This window comes from Prionailurus bengalensis, chromosome B2, assembly GCF_016509475.1.
Source record: "Prionailurus bengalensis isolate Pbe53 chromosome B2, Fcat_Pben_1.1_paternal_pri, whole genome shotgun sequence".
Classification (NCBI taxonomy): domain Eukaryota; kingdom Metazoa; phylum Chordata; class Mammalia; order Carnivora; family Felidae; genus Prionailurus; species Prionailurus bengalensis.
This window is the reverse complement of record NC_057349.1, coordinates 119,545,534-119,562,945: the sequence shown is the minus strand read 5'-3', so window position 1 is coordinate 119,562,945 and position 17,412 is coordinate 119,545,534. Positions and strand designations below refer to the sequence as shown.

The window sequence follows — 17,412 nt, the reverse complement described above, 5'->3', positions numbered from 1 at the left end:
TAAAACTGAAACATTTCTGTGCTGACAAGTAAGTCTTCAGCAGCAGGGTAATTGCTGCTGGGCTGCTCGCTGAGGAAGTGCTTGGAAATTGTGCTGTGATTTGAAATCACAGAAAACAGTGAGCATTCTTTGTGGTTAACGATGTGCTGCTTTTAAGTGCGCCCCAGCCAACGGCAACAAAGAAATGTTTGGAAAGCAAATTGAAAAGCTGTAAGGGAAAGATGAAGAGAGTGTACAATCCTGACACAGCTCAGCTGGGGCTTTGTTAAGAGATATTTATAAGTCTTCAGATTATGCACCCCCCCACACCCCAATTTCCAGATGACGAGGGGATGTCTCCAAGCTTCATGCTTTGTGCATTAGTAATAAGGACACATGCACGAATGTAATGCTTCACACAAGATGATACTCTTCAGCTGTGTGGTTCTCCCTGGCAGAGCAGATGATTTCATAATGCCAGCCTGAGGATACAGGGCAGACCTAAGAACCAAGGGTACAATGCACCTGAACTGACCAACAGTGTTCAAGGCTTCAAGCAACCAATGGCATATTTCTGGACTCTTGGAAGGGAAGGCAGAGTCCACTTCAAAGAAAGTGAATGGTGGCTTATTGATTCGTTTTTGTTTGTGTGTTTGTTTTTTGTAATACAGACCTCTTACAATAACGTTGCTGGCAAAAGGAATGAATTCATTATATATCATCATGTTTTTGAAAATGTTTGATCCATATGTAAAAAAAAAGTGCATATAGATGCCCCACAAGGCTGTTTATTGTAACTTAAAAAGATAACTAGTATAGAACTTTTAAATAGAAAGTTATTTGTCCAGGAAACGTCTTCCCAATCTGTCTTCCAAATTAAAAAAAAAAAAAATGATGCTCATAAGGATAGCATATAGCACATAAGCAGAAAATTCTATAAAAGTAACTTCAAATGGGTAATTTTCTTAACTGTAAAGTTGGAATTATATATTGAGGGCTATGCAAATAATGTATAGACCAGATTTAATCTGCTATTGAGGTCTTTCCTATTCATCTCCTATATCCAAAAATTATGAGAAAATCTTTAAACAGTTATTGCTTTTATGAGTTACGTGTTGATGTTTTGTGTATTGCTGTTCTTAAGAGTTCAGAGTTCAAGGGTGCCTAGTTGGCTCAGTCAGAAGAACATAGGATGCTTGATCTCAGGGTTATGATTTTGAGCTCCACACTGGCTGCAGAGATTACTAAAAAATAAACAGACTTAAAAAGAGCTCGGAGTTCAGTTGATTCCCCTCAAATTTCCAAACTTTCCCCACACCAATTTTTACAGGTGAGGAGCTGTGTTTTTACTGTGAGTGTTAGGTACCTGTTAAATGGCTTGTTGGAGGCCATGTATATCAGCAGCCTGGATTTATTTCCTCTGAGTCCTGGTCTTCTGTTCTGTCTTCTCCTTCAAGTAAGCAGTTGCATACATAAAAACATATTCCAGGGGCACCTGGGTGGCTCAGTCATTAAGCGTCCAACTCAGGTTTCTGCTCAGGTCATGATCTCATGGTTCATGGGATCAAGCCCCTGTGTCCGGCTCTGTGTTAACAGCATGGAGCCTGCTTGGGATTCTTTCTCCCTCTTTTTCCACCCCTCTCCTGCTTGTGTGTGTATCTTCTCCCCCCCCCCCCCTCTCTCTCTCTCAAAAATAAACTTAAAAAATACATATTCCAATTTTCTTCCTTAATAGTGAAAGAACATGTATGATGAAATACATGTTAAAACAGATTGGCAAGACAAAATCAGAGTATTTCTCTTACTTTTGTTCCACTATAAATGTCATAGATATTCATTTCTATGATATGATTTTTCATTTACTGAGTTCTTCATATATGCCCTACATTTTGATAAGTCCTTAAAGTGTGTGATCTTCTGCAGTTCTCACAATACCCCTGTGAGAACAATGTCTTATTTCTCCCATTTTGTAGATGCATTAACTTGGGGCTCCAGGTCACACAGTAGGGGGATCACTTGACTCTCACATCACAGTGAGACAGTGAATATTGGGATGTTTGCTCACTCATTTAACCAATGAATGGTCATAAGGGTATAACATTAAGTGAGATGAAGGCAGTGACATCACGGAGCTCACATTTTGGTGGGGGATAAGCAGGTACATAAACAAATAAAAACACAAGGAAATGTTGAGAATTAAAATAGGGCGATGTGATAAGGAGTAACCATGTGGTTATTTCAGATAAGGATGCTTATAATCAAGACATGAAGTTAAACAAATGTCCCAGGTCTTAAAGGTGGCCTTTGGAGATTAATCATAGTGTTTACAACTCAAAATACTATATACTATGAAGAAGATGATCTGGCATGTGCATCAAAGAAGTTAGTAGACCTCGAATATAGGAAACTGCCTACCTGCAAGAAATATAATTAATGTTTTAACAAATGTCTGAACCACACAAGCTCTCTTTTCTATTTCTGTGGCATTGCTACACAGATGTTTAGTAAGCTCAACTAGAGTCTCTCGAGCTTTGATCTAGAGACTTGGTGATTTTATAGGAGTTTCTTTCTTAATTCTAGGTGCGAATGTTTTTCGCTTATCCTCTGTTCTTTCTTATCTGCAATAACATTGGAGACCCAAAGAACTTGGAGAAGCTAGATCAGCAAAACCACATGTGCCTGTAGAAGATTTCTATCTTTTAGGCAATTTTTAAACTAAAACTCTGAAATCTCAGTTTGTTAAATAAAACTACATTGCTGCCCTTTTTTTCCACTGCAAATTTCACGCACTGAAACTCACTCATACAAGGAAACTCATGGGTAGAAGCTAGGCCTGCTGGTACTTCGGACAACCAGGGCCAAAATGGATTCATGCTGTGGCGGATCATAGCCCAGTGATGAGCAGCGGAGCCAACAGAGAACCGGACACTGGGAAAGATACTTCTGATGCCAGAAGTTCCCAAACTTCTTTGCATATTAGCATCACTTGGGGGCTGTTAAAAAATTCCAACGTCCAGGTAACCGCCCTCCCTCTTCCATACTAATTAAATCACAATCTGAGGAGGTGGACATAGACATTAACAAATTTTAAAGTTTCCCAGGTGATTAGGAGCAGCAGACATGTTCAGGAACTACTGATCTTATGTGGTCCGGCTCTTTGATAGAAATCAGGCTACTCCTTTGTGGTAGACCTACAGAAGCTTCGAAGATTCCAGGCATTGGGCAGGGGGATACAAAGGAGAATTCCATGCAAAGTAATTCACAGTGCCTTTGAAGTGTGCTTTTTGAAGCAAAGGCTAGCATATGTTTGGATACTGACAATTATTTTATAAAATAGAAGAATAAAGTGGATTTCCCTAAAATGGAAACACTTCTGAGACGAGTTTAACAAAGCTATTGACAATTCTAAGTATGTTTTCAAACTTACATGCTAAAACAAGAGTGGCAGTGGAAGGACTGTGGGTAGTGGTGTATTTCAACATGTGCTGAACCAGAAATCTGTCTCCTCCTCATACCCCTCTATCATTTCGACACACCTTTTGCCAGTTGGTACTAGCTGCCATATTTCTAGGCAACAAGAATATCTGCCCACACAGAGTCTAAAATTTATAAGTTATATATGGTTACAGGGCATCAAAGGAGCATTAATAAATGAAAGTTCCAGATAATTCTCGGCCTGTATTTAAGGCGAGGGACATGTTCTGCTTTAAAATCTTTTTATTAGAATTAACAGTAACACAATGGACTCCCTCTGTAATTGGAAAACTCTCAAGTGTCTTTCCAGTTATGTAAATAGATATATACGTTCTCTTCCTTCAAAGCTCCATTCTCTAAGGTTACTAATAAGCAGTGAAATGCCCTCAAGCCATCACCACAGAAGGGAGAGGGAGAAAAGATAGCAGGAGTGGTAGATAATTAGTATTTTATTAGGGTATGGATGGAACATTTACAAGTCGACGACTGTCAGTGTTGCCACATCTTCCTGAGGTACCAAGACCAATTCCATGTACTTGGCAGGTTGTCAAGAAATCCCTGCTGAATAACTGCTGAACACCTAAAAGCATGAATCCTTGGTGTGCATCCCGGCACTGCTTGCTACCTTTTGGATGTGTGGTCCTTCGCAAACTTCTTCACCTTTCTAAATGACAGTTTCCTTTATGAAGAAGGGACTTTTGATATCGAAAGCACGGGGTTTGGGTGAGGATTAAATGAAATAGGCATGTAAAGCTCTTACACAAAGTATGTGGCACATTGAAAGTGTGTACTAAATACAGCATATTATTATAATCAATCAAGCAGTCAGTGAAATGTCAGAATTGTCAGAAGATGACACGGAGACAAATATGGTAGCTTTTCAACGTGGGGAAAAGGTATCCGCTAAATGTAAAGATGGGGAATATTGATAGCAATTTTTAAGAAAACTTGAGGACAAACTTTGGGCAATTGATTTGTGAATACTTTGCAACCATTAGTGACCAGAGACCAGCCTGGTTTCAAAAAACACAGATTATACTGACAAGACTGCATTTTCTCTTGCATTTGATTTGCTGGATGTGGAGTTGGAGTATTAAATAAATGGTGCATCTGAATGATGATAAGGTAATTAGCAAGGTTTCTCATGATTTCTTGTATAGGATGGACTAATAAAGTTGAATTCATTATAATCATAAATATTTGAACATTCATACCCCAAATATGTTGATAACAGACTGTCTACATTAGACTACAGGATAAAGACTCAAAGATAGTATATATTAAAATAATAAGAGGAAACTAAAAGGTAAAAATTCACTGAGAATACAAATAGAATTAAACACTTGGTTAAAAAATGTATAAAGTTGAATTTAATTGGAATTCATATGGAAAAGCTCATTTTAACTCAAAACATATGTTTGCTATACACACAGATGCAATATTAACCTATAAACTCTGCTGTTTACATCAAGGAAAGTGATATTGACATAGTCCTCTGTACAAGGCTAATCGCATCAGAAGATAGGTTCTAGAATAACATTTTTTTTTTAACGTTTTATTTATTTTTGAGACAGAGAGAGACAGAGCATGAACGGGGGAGGGGCAGAGAGAGAGGGAGACACAGAATCGGAAACAGGCTCCAGGCTCTGAGCGGTCAGCACAGAGCCGGACGCGGGGCTCGAACTCACGGACCGCGAGATCGTGACCTGAACTGAAGTCGGCCGCTAAACCGACTGAGCCACCCAGGCGCCCCTAGAATAACATTTTTAAAAAGATTCTAAAAGAGGATTACAAACATGGTTGAAATCTCTGGAAATCAGGGTTACCTGGGCAATGGGAAACAGTTGTCAGTATTGTGCCTGGAGAATAAAATGATTAGAAAAGACGTGATCATTGTTTTTGAAATAGTGGACAGTCTTCCACAAGAAATAGAGATTAGATGCTCCATGTTAGGCTCCAGAAGGAAGAAAAAAGACCCAATTAATACACATTAAAGAGTAGAAGATTTTAGCCAATATAACAAATGTATTTCTGACAGTGGGAGGTCTTAAAATTGAACAGATTGCCTTGTGAAGTTCTAAATTCATGAGCTTGTCACTGCAGGTATTAAATACTGTGTAATCATCTCTTTAAAAATATTTCTGAGAGAGGGGCACCGGGGTGGCTCAGTCAGTTAAGCGTCTGACTTCAGCTCAGGTCACGATCTCGTGGTTTGTGAGTTCGAGCCCCGTGTCAGGCTCTTTGCTGACAGCTCAGAGCCTGGAGCCTGCTTCAGATTCTGTGTCTCCCTCTCTCTCTGCTCTTCCCCCACTCACACTCTGTCTCTCTCTCTCTTAAGAATAAGTAAACATTAAAAAAATTAAAAAAAAATGTTTCTGAGAGAAATCCTCCTCTGCTGGGAACTAGGATCAGGTGTCCCTCAGATTGCCTCCAGCTTTAATGAGATGCTGAAAATAACTTTATTCTGCATTCATGCTTTTAGGTTATTCAAGAACTTAGTAGGAGAGAAGATATTAGCAACTATATTGGAAAGTGTCGATGTTGTTTTTTAACCTGTCTCAGGAGTTGTCCTGTCTCTGTGGGTGGGTGGGCCCTAGGTCATTACAGTGTCTGAGAGAATTTCATTTCTCTCCCTACTATGTATTTCACTATATTTGATTTATGTTTAGTGAATGTGTATTAGTGGATGTGTATTTGAAATCTGAAAAAAAAAAGAAAGAAAAAGAATGCTTCGTGATTTGTATATAACTCAGAAGAATATGGAGGGCTTCATGAGGGAGGCTGAATGTGAAGTTGGTGAATTTTTGAAACTTGGTGGCTGCATTATTTTGGTTTCTCTCTTACCAGTCTGCATGTTCTCTGTCTCCAGACCTTCCCGCTGGGATATCGAGGTAGGCCTCTCAAATTGAATCTTATTCACCCTCAACCTGTTTCTTTCCCAGCCTTCTCAATCTCAGTAAATGGCACCTCCTGGTAGCTCCTGTCAAAAATTAGTAGTCATCCTTTTTTCTTCTCTTTGCTTCACCCCATGTATGAAACACATCTTCAGGTCCTGTTGACTTTTCCTCCAAGCTCAATCTAAAACTGCCAATTTCCCTTCAGTTTTACTATTTGCACTCAAGCACCGACCACTGGGACCACTGCATGACTCCTGTCTTCTGACCACCACTCTTACTTCTTGGCAACCTCAACATGGTAGCCACAGCAATACACACACACACACACACACACACACACACACACACACTTTTCATGTCAATCAGAGTATATCACTTGCTGCTTAAAGCTGGGATGACTTTTATATAAGCTTAGTATTAAATTTGAACTTCCTACACTAACCAATAAGGTATTATGATGTCCGGGGCCTCATTGGATTCCTGTTGACCTCTCTCCTGGAAGCTATACAGTTCAACCATCCTGGCTTTTATTTGCTTCATCAAAATGGATACCCAGCCCCATTCAAGTCCTTTCCAATAACTGCTCTCTCTTCCTGGAATCTACTTCATCCATACTTCTCATGGCTGGCTCCTAATTGTAGTTAATTTCTCAGAGTAAATATCATAGCCTCAGTGGTGACTTTTCTGATAACTCAACCTGAAGGCTTTCCAATCCTTCTCTATAATCTGTTTTATTGTCCTCTAAGTATTTATTATCTAACCATTTTGATTATATTATTATTAATTTTTTTTAATTGTTTGCCTCCTCCAACCCCAAATTAAACTATAAGTTTCATTATAGTGTGGACTTTGTCTGCTATCCTGTATAGTCCTGTGCCCTCAGCCCTGCAACAGAAGCTTAGGAATACTAGCTGCTCAATGAAATATGTGTTGGAAGAAAGGAGAAGTGGGAAGGAGGGAGGGAGAGAGGAAGGAAGGAAGGAAGGAAGGGAGGGAGATTTCTTCTCAAAATTTATATCTTGCATTCACTGGTCATAGTTAAAAGAAGTCATGTAAACTTTCAGAAAATTAAGATAGTGGAATAGGATGAAATGATGGTAAAATACAGTTTATTTCTATGATAAAATCTGAAATTGTTTTTTCCATTGAAGTTTATTGTTAGACCTAAAGAGTCAAAATGTTAATTTTGCACTCTATCTCTGATAATTCTATAACCATAGCAAAGTATTAAATTACTCTACATGAAAACTGAACTGAGGTGATTGGCTATAGGGGAAAATGCAGGATGTGTATTTTCAGAAGGTGCCACTTAAAGGACTGACAGATTGCTCAGGTGGGCCCCTCATTGGAACACAAGCTAACAGGGTTCCTATTTTGGCATTCCAGTAGCTATTCACAGATCTCTTATTGGATGTAAGGAGTTTCAATTTTATCTGAAGTGGTTTCTAGAAGGCACGCCCCTTCTGTTTTGACATTCCTCTCCAATTTCTGAGGTTAGTGAAGAAATGACTTCTTAAAACCAGCTGACACTGAAATCTGAAGATTATGTTTGTATAGTTTGTTTATCCAGTTTGGGATTTTTTTTTTAGGATCAAAGATTCTCTTTAACACAAAAATATTTATTATTATACTATCAATATTATTGAACCACCATAACACTTATTATAGAAGCTGATATTACAAACAGAAATGTTTGAAGTAACAAGGCTTTTGAGATTTCCAAAAAGAGGAAAAACTACAAGCACCTGTTGAAGAAAATGATGACAGATGGTAACATTTTTCTCAAGGTTCCCTTGCAGCTGTGCTTACATTCAGTTCTCCAGGCTGGGCCGGGTTTATTCATATCTTTTATTACACCCAGAAGGGTTTTCACTTCATCCTGTTTAACACAGTGCCGGTCGAAGCTCTTTTCTGTTGCAGAGATTTTATTCAAGAGAGAGAAAAAAGACTGACAATGCTTAAGAACCAATTTAACATCTGTGTAATCACGTTTTTTAACACGAGGTCAGAGCAATCTTGCAGATTATCGCAGCTAGCTTTTTAAGGAGGTTAGTTTTAAAGTGGCAGTCAGGATTCCTGCTGTTGTGCTAACTGATAAATGCCAATGGATGCTGATGCTCACTTACTTTACTATTGCCACACAGCATTTTGAAACCTCGATGCTGTATTTCATAATCTTTTTCAAAGCATGGTGTTCAAAAGAAACTATATCCTGTGAGAACATGTTTTGTTTTTAGGACACAACCACGGATTAACTTGATTGCTGGAGTCTAATTATCAACTCAGATTTTCAAGGGTAGCAGGTAATATTCTATCTTTAAAAAGTAAAACAAGCTAAACACCTGATTAAAATAATAGCAATCCACAATAAAAACAAAAATAATACCTCATTGGCAATTCATATTGAAGTTGATCTTCATGTAGGTAGCTGAGTTAGAATATGATTGAAATCCACATAACCCCATTTTTGTAGGGTAACATTACTTCATATTTCACTTTACAGAATATTAAAGCTGAATAAATATAAAGAAGAATGACTTCTGCAAATCAGCTTTTATATTTACATAATTAAAACATCTTCAAATTTTATTTTTAAGCTTTTACAAAATCTTTAGAATCATGGTTCTCTGTGTCCTCCTCAACCCTCTTGTCCTCATAAAGCCCGTTATTAATGATACTTAATTGAGGCCTACTTTTATTTACCAGTATTTTATGTTAATTTATATATATGCAATATATATGTCATACAATTAGATTTTTATAACGGCTGTGACATCCAGCTGTGGCAATGAGAGTGCACTGTGATCAATAATCCTATTTATTTTAAGTTTATTTATTTATTTTTGAGACAGAGAGACAGAGCACACAGCAGGGGAGGAGCAGAGAGAGAGGGAGAGAGAATCCCCAGCAGGCTCCACACTGCCAGCATGGAGACCTGTGCGGGGCTCGAACTCACAAACCACAAGATCATGACCTGAGCCAAAACCAAGAGTCAGATGTTTAACCAACTGAGCCATCCAGAAGCCCCCTATTTTTATTTTAAAAGTACTGGGATATCAGGCACCATAGGACGATGGCTGAGGAACGGTCTTTGCCATGGGTGTGTGACAGTGTTGCATCTGGGGTCTATTTGCTAATTGGGACCGGCAGTGGGGGCGACGGGTGCCATTCAGTTCTAATTGTAAAGGTGAAAACCAGGGAGTAATAGTGATCTGGGAAAATTCCGTAAATATCTCATAAGTGCTACACAGTATGATTTGGTGAAAATAAATTTCTAAGTGCTATTATTGGTATCAGATTCTTAATTGGTCAGTGTTTTACCGTCAATTTCATTCTCCAGTTTATTTTTTCTCCAAGTGGATAATAGTACCAAATAATTATTCCATTTAATTACCTACTCAGATAACATTTATCCCTTTGTCAAACTGTCAGGAAACCATTAACTTCACTGAGCGTACTCTTTTAGGTTTAGCCAATATGCATGAAGGATTTTCAAGATTGACTGTTCTTTGACTGACTTGGTTTCTTTTTATCTCTTTTTTTTCTCCCTCCCTTACTTCTTTTCTTCCTCCTGGCAAGAATAGTTGAATGATAGGAAATTAGGGATGCAGATTTTTTTTTTTTTGGTTTTTTTCTCTTCTCTTGCCTCACTTAATTATCCTTTTAAGGTTTGCCAATATGCCTTTTTTTTTTTTATTGTATAATGTCGACACCATTAAGACTGTGTTTGGTTATAGTTCATGTATTTTCTTAACACAGGCTGAAGGAAGAATTAAGGTGCTTCTGGGGAATAATTGTGCACCTCCCAAGTTAATCTATTCTCATACCATTAAGATGTGAATATTGGGTTATGGTTCTTGAGTTCTTCTCTTTTATTTCCATAATTGTCCCCTTATTTAGAATTGGCAAAAGGAAAGGCAGGATGCTCCTTTTAAAATTACCTATATTTAATAAGCATCTGCAACATACAAGTCACTCGGGATATAAATTCACATTAGAAAAGATTCTGAAACACGATTTCTCTCTCTTAGATCTGTTTTTGTTTTTGGTTTTTTGTCCTATTTCTTTAAAATAGGTGGGGAATGCCTTCTTAGTGTAAAAGGATTTCAAAGAGCTGTTGCATGCATAAACTCTTTTTTCTAAATGAGGATGTCAGTTCCATAAGATTCATGTCCATTTAGGGGCTAAAAGGTCACAACAACGTTCCCAGATTTCAGTGCCAGATGTGTCTAGATGGCCGATCGTGCAGACTCAACTCATCCTAGCATCTGGTTAAGCACATTCCACATGGATCTCAACCATATGTAAATGTAATTGAGAGCAATTGGGAAAATAATCACTCTCCCTCTTTTTGTTCCATTTACAGTGCACACAACTATATTAAAAGTACAAATGTATAACTGGATTGATAAGGTTAGCTTTCTATTTTTAGGCAGTTACTACATGGTTGAGAAGATAATTCTATGTCTAGAATATATTACAGGCGACATGGGAATGCAAAAGAGGAGTAAGGATTCTAAGAGGGAATGATCACTTTCAGTTGGAATGATCAAAGAAAACTTCATAGAGCAGATAGAATCATGAGTCTTGAAGGGAAGAAAGCATTTCAATGGAGTTAAGTTTCAATGGGTGGAGTTAGTGGAGAGGATTTCTCAGTGGGGTGAAGAGAGTAGGGAGGACAGAGAAGAAGAGTGTGAACAAAAGGAGAAGAAGGAAAAGGGCAGAATTTGAGGGGAATAATAAATAGATAGTAGAGATCATGTGTTAGGATTAGTGATAGACACGGAAAATTAAGTTAGACTAAATTGTAGAAAAACTTGAATCTACAATGGAATTCTACCATATACCATCGAATAAAACACAGTGATCCACTGAGAGTGATTTTCAAGGAAAACTTTGACAGAAATAATGCAGGTGATAGTCTGAAGTGAGGTAGAGTAAGTTGTAATCAAGTAGAGGTGAAAGACGGGTTATTGTTTCAAAGAAGGAACTGACGGGTTCTGTGGAGGTATGAGTAATTGAGGAAGAAGTTAAAGAAGATTGCAGTTCTGAATCTGGATGATAGGAGAGTGGCAGTGTAATGAAAAAAAAATCAGGGAAACTGGAAAATCAGGGAGACAGACAAAGGGTAAATACAATTTTGGATATATTGCATTTTGAAAGGACACTAAGACTTCCAAGTAGAGTTAGACTTTTTGGATATGTGATACTGAATGAAGGTGATGATTGGAAACTCTTGGAGTAGACGAGATTCCCAAAGGATGAAATACAAAGACAGAGGAGTATAATGTCAAGGAGAGAACTTTGGTGTGTATGGTTAGGAATGGGAAAAAATAGAGATAAACTGTCAGAAATGGACAGTCAATAGTGGGGCTGTCTGGAAGCTGGCAGTGTGGACATCCTTGCCTTATACCCAAGACTTGTTCCCAAGTTTAGGGGAAGAATTTAGTATGATGTTTGCTGTAGGATTTTCTACAGATGCTCTTTATAAGGTTAAGGGCGTGCCCTTCTGCTGCTGTTTACTGAGCGATTTCACCATGAATGAATGTTTCAGATAGTTTTTCTGCATTTATTAAGATGATCGTATGGTTTTCTTTTTTAGACTTTGATATTATGAATTGTATTGATTGATTTTGTAATGTTGAACCAAATCTGCGTGCTAATGATATGTTATCCTTTTTTGTTTTTTTTAAATGTTTTTGTTTTACTTTTGAGAGAAAGAGACAGAGCAGGAGCAGGGGAGAGGCAGAGAGAGGAAGACACAGAATCCGAAGCAGGCTCCAAGCTCTGAGCTGTTAGCACAGAGCCCGATGCAGGGCTCGAACTCACAAACTGTGAGATCAGCCCAAGTCGGGTGCTTAACCGACTGAGCCACCCAGACGCCCCTAAATGAATGTATTTCTATGTCAAAAATTTAGATAAGGGGCGCCTGGGTGGCTCAGGTGGTTGAGTGACCGACTTCAGCTTGGGTCATGGTCTCATGGTCAGTGGGTTTGAGCCCCGCATCACACTCTGTGCTGATAGCTCAGAACCTGGAGCCTGCTTTGGATCCTGTGTCTCCCTCTCTCTCAAAAATAAACATTTAAATTTTTAAAAAAAATTTAGATTACACATAAAATCTTAATAATGCATCTGTTTTATAAAGAAAAATTTACTCTCACGTATCAAAAACATCATGACCTGATCATGATCTGAGCCGAAGTCAGACGCTCAACTGACTGAGCCAGCCAGGTGCCCGATATATTATCCTTTTAAAAATATATCACTATATTTGCTAACATATAAAGAAAATTTGCATTTCATCCCATGAAAAATACTGCTTTGTTCATTTTTTTTTGTAATGCCTTTGATTTTGGTATCAGGGTAAGGCTGTCATCAAAAAATGAGTTGGGCAGTGTTTTCTGTTCTTTATCTTCTGGAAGAGTTTGTGAAGGATTTGTATTATCTCTTCCGTAATATTTGGCAAAATTCCAAGTGGAAGCACCTTGGCTTAGCTTTTTTTTTTTTTTTTTTTGTAAGAATATTTTTACCCATGAGTAGATTATAGGGCTATTCAGAATGTCTGTTTTCCTTAATAAATTTGACTGGTTTGTGTCTTTCAAAAACTTTTCCCTTCTCTCATCTAAATTATCCAAGTTGTTTATGTCTAGGTGTGCATAATATTATTAGCCTTTTTAAAAAAGTTTATTTATTTTGAGAGGGAGACAGCGAGTGCAAGTGGGGAAGGGGCAGAGAGAGAGAGGGAGAGAGAAAATCCCAAGCAGGCTCTGCATCACCAGTGCAGAGCCTGATGTGGGGCTCGAAGTCTCGAACTGTGAGATCATGACCTGAGCCAAAGTCAGAAGCTTAACAGACTGATCCACCCATGCATCTCCATGAAGTTATTAACCTTTCAATGTCTGTAGGATCTATTGTAATATTTCCCTTTTATTTCATTTATATGTATTTGTTTTGTACTTGTCCCATCTGCTCTTTGTTTTATATTTCTCTTCTCCTGCTTTCTTTAAAAAAATTTTTTTAATGTCTATTTTTCAGAGAGAGAGAGAGAGAGAGAGAGAGGAGCATGGGTGGGGGAGGGGCAGAGAGAGAGGGAGACACAGAATCCAAAGCAGGCTCCAGGTTCTGAGCTGTCAGTGGGGCTCGAACTCACAGACTGGGAGATCATGACCTGAGCCAAAGTCAGACGCCCAAACAACTAAGCCACCCCAGGTGCCCCTCCTGCTTTCTTTTACATTGAGGATTCCAAAAGAGTGGATGTTATTTGGGATGGAAAAAAGGCAAGATGTGGCTGTCGTGTGTCGAAACTGAAATTCGCTTGAAGTGAGATGCGTGATCATAAGCTGAGGGTGGGGAAATGTTGGCATCTTAAATCGAGAAGGTTAGAATATTTGTCTTGGGAGGCCTCCTGAGAAAACAGTAAGAGATTAACATGTGGATTTCTAAGCATTAGTAGGGGCCCAGCTTATGTAAACATGTAACCAATAATAGTGTTGTGATAGGTAAGGTACACTATGATCAAATTTGAAGACATATATTAAAATAGGCCTTAAGTACTAGAAAATGTGAACAAATTATAATGGAATTATGGTGGTGGTTAGGCTGTTTCACATTTCAGTTATAATAAAATCCATTCATGTTTTCCCTCCATAAGGTTGAAGATATCAGCATCTTTTAGACAATCACATTTTGCCAAGAGTCCAGAGCTTGTCTGGAAGCCATCTTTTTGAAATATTGGACACTCAGTAGTTTACACAGGATAGATGCACTCAAGGGATATTCAGTGAGACCCAAGTGCAGTTTCTTCCATATTCTCATAGCTAAGTTATCTGAAAAGCCAGAATAAGGTGGGATAGCTGAAAGGAATTGTTATTGGTGAGTAGAAATAGAAGGAATGGAATGTTGGGGAGCCAGCTGAATATTCTGTGGGACTAATGGTTTTGCAAGCATGTTTGCAACACTAGGATAATTATTCTACTCTTCTGGCTGATTGCATTTTGTGTTGTGTTCTTTTTGTTTGCAAAAACTGTGATTGCTTGAATCATGTAGTGAAATGTGAACTCAGTATAAAGGTGCAATTTATCTGAATCTCTCATTGTCCATAGGCATTGCTATCTCATCTACATATTGAAAATCTATGTGATCACAAGTGGGAAAATCACAATATGATAGGAGTATTTCATTTGAATTGTTTTCACAGTTACAGCCGGCTCTCAGAATAAATTTTTTGACAGCCTCCAACTTTACCAGTAGAAAAAGTAACATTTTACATGGAAAAAATGTTTACAGAAACATTTCTGTAGACAGAAAATATAAACTAACTCACACTTTTACAGCAATGGCCGCTACGGTGTATAACGATGAAGAAGGATACAGACTGGAGTCAGACTCTCTGGCTTTGATACTGGCTTTACTATTTACCAGCCGTGTGAACTTGACACGATGCTTAACTTTATGGTTTAGTGTCTTCATCGGTGAAGTAGGAAAATAATTTTATCTCAGACTTGACGTAAAGGTTAAATGAGTTAACACACGTGCATGTATTGATACATGCTTAAACTGGTCCTGGTGTGTGGTATATACTCAGTGAGTTGGTTGTTACCAGGGTGAAAAAAGCTTAGTTAGGCCCCAGCCATCACTCATAATGTGGGTTTTGAGCATGATCTGCATGTGAAATTTACATACGCTTGATAGCTACCTTGAAAAGGTACTAGGAATAAAAATACCAAATGCCATCCATTTGAGTGTGACATTTACAATTTAAGGTTTTTTTCCTGTACACTTTATTTTTATTTATTTACTTATTTATTTTTGCAGAGCACGGCAATCATTTCTTCAAATGTAATTTTAATGTTAGTAAAAGTAGGTACAATTATGTTTTAGCATGCATTTTTTAATATGTATTTAATTTCTTTTTTTAAACTTGTTTTATTTTTTTATTTTTTTAAATTTACATACAAATTAGCATAAAGTGCAACAATGATTTCAGGAGTAGATTCCTTAGTGCCCCTTAACCATTTAGCCCATCCCCCGTCCCACAACCCCTCCAGTAACCCTCAGTTTGTTCTCCATATTTATGAGTCTCTTTTGTTTTGTCCCCCTCCCTGTTTTTATATTATTTTTGTTTCCCTTCCCTTATGTTCATCTGTTTTGCCTTTTCAAGTCCTCATATGAGTGAAGTCGTATGATTTTTGTCTTTCTCTGACTGACTAATTTCACTTAGCATAATACCCTCCAGTTCCATCCACATAGTTGCAAACGGCAAGATTTCATTCTTTTTGATTGCCGACTAATACTCCATTGTATTTACATACCACATTTTCTTTATCCATTCATCCGTCGATGGACATTTGGGCTCTTTCCATACTTTGGCTATTGTGGATAGTGCTGCTATAAACATGGGGGTGCATGTGTCCCTTCGAAACAGCACACCTGTATCCCATGGATAAATGCTTAGTTGTGCAATTGCTGGGTCATAGGGTAGTTCTACTTTTAGTTTTTTGAGGAACCTCCATACTGTTTTCCAGAGTGGCTGTACCAGCTTGCATTCCCACCAACAATGCAAAAGAGATCCTCTTTCTCTGCATCCTCGCCAACATCTGTTGTTGCCTGAGTTGTTCATGTTAGCCATTCTGACCGGTGTCAGGTGGTATCTCATTGTGGTTTTGATTTGTATTTCCCTGATGATGAGTGATGTTGAGCATTTTTTCATGTGTCGGTTGGCCATCTGGATGTCTTCTTTGGAGAAGGGTCTGTTCATGTCTTTTGCCCATTTCTTCACTGGATTATTTTTTTTTTGGGTGTTGAGTTTGATAAGTTCTTTATAGATTTTGGGTACTAACCCTTTATCTGATATGTCATTTTCAAATATCTTCTTCCGTTCTGTCGGTTGCTTTTTAGTTTTGCTGATTGTTTCCTTCGCTGTGCAGGAGCTTTTTATTTTGATAAGCTCCCAGTAGTTCATTTTTAGCATGCATTGTCTGAATCAACCATTTGTGACTTTTTATTTTTTAAATACAAATTTTTATTTTTTTTAAAGTTTATTTTATTTGTTTTGAGAGAGAGAGAGAGAGGTGAGGAGGGGCAGAGAGAGAGACAAACAGAATCCCAAAAGAGAATCCATGCTGACAGGGCTGAGTCCGTCATGGGGCTCCATCTCATGAACTGTGAAATCATGACCTGAGCCAAAGTTAAGAGTCAGATGCTTAACCCAGACACCCCAACCATTTATGAGGTTTTAGAGATAAAATATCATCATGTATGCAAAGACCATTATAATTAAGGCAAACTTTGTGTCTTCTCTAAGAAATGAAAATTAGCACCGTGAATTTTATGACTCTTACTGTAGAAAGCAAATGGTAAATGATACAGGAAAATATTTTGGATAAAAACCAAATGATATTGCAAAGGGGGGAAGGAAATTAGTAGTAAATGGGCAATATTAAATAGGCAGTTCCCCCCCATATATGGTTTCATTTCTTTATCTTTCAAAATCCATAAAATAGATATGTATTATCCCCATTTTACTAATGTTAGAACAAAAGCTCAGAGTTTGACTTTAACAATTCTCCAAGGCTATTTAGGGGTAGAGCTAGGGATCAGATCCTAGCCATTTTATTTCAAAACCCATGATCTCCCCATTGCATTTGTCTGCCTCCCAGAAGTGATCTGCATACCATTGATCAAGTTTAGTACAAAAATCATAGGTGATCCATAAAAACAAAATTTCTCCAGTTTTTCGATGTCTTATAATTCAACTAGTTTCATTTCTTTCCATAATTTTCCATTGCATTTCATTTTAATATGCATTTGCTATTAAAGCACATACTAAAATGGCCTATAACCTCAGATGGGGTCTCTTAGCTTTCAGGAGTGGTGAAAGGAAGTTCCACTTGCTGTAATAGTAAGAAAAGTGCTTATATTGGGGTTGGTCCTGTCTTTATCACAAACTAGTCAATTCCATTTGGGGCAAGCCATTTCACAGTGTTGAAATTCCTCTTCTCATTTGTATGAATGAAAATCATGTCTATTTATTCCATTTCTTTTGATGCTCTATGACACTATA

The 17,412-nt window shown here is 37.9% G+C and overlaps 1 protein-coding gene across 1 annotated transcript in view; it reads left to right on the top strand.

Annotated features, from left to right (window-relative positions):
• Positions 1-17,412, top strand: part of MOXD1 (monooxygenase DBH like 1) — a 93,293-nt gene that overhangs the window by 5,249 nt on the left and 70,632 nt on the right. The window lies entirely within an intron of this gene.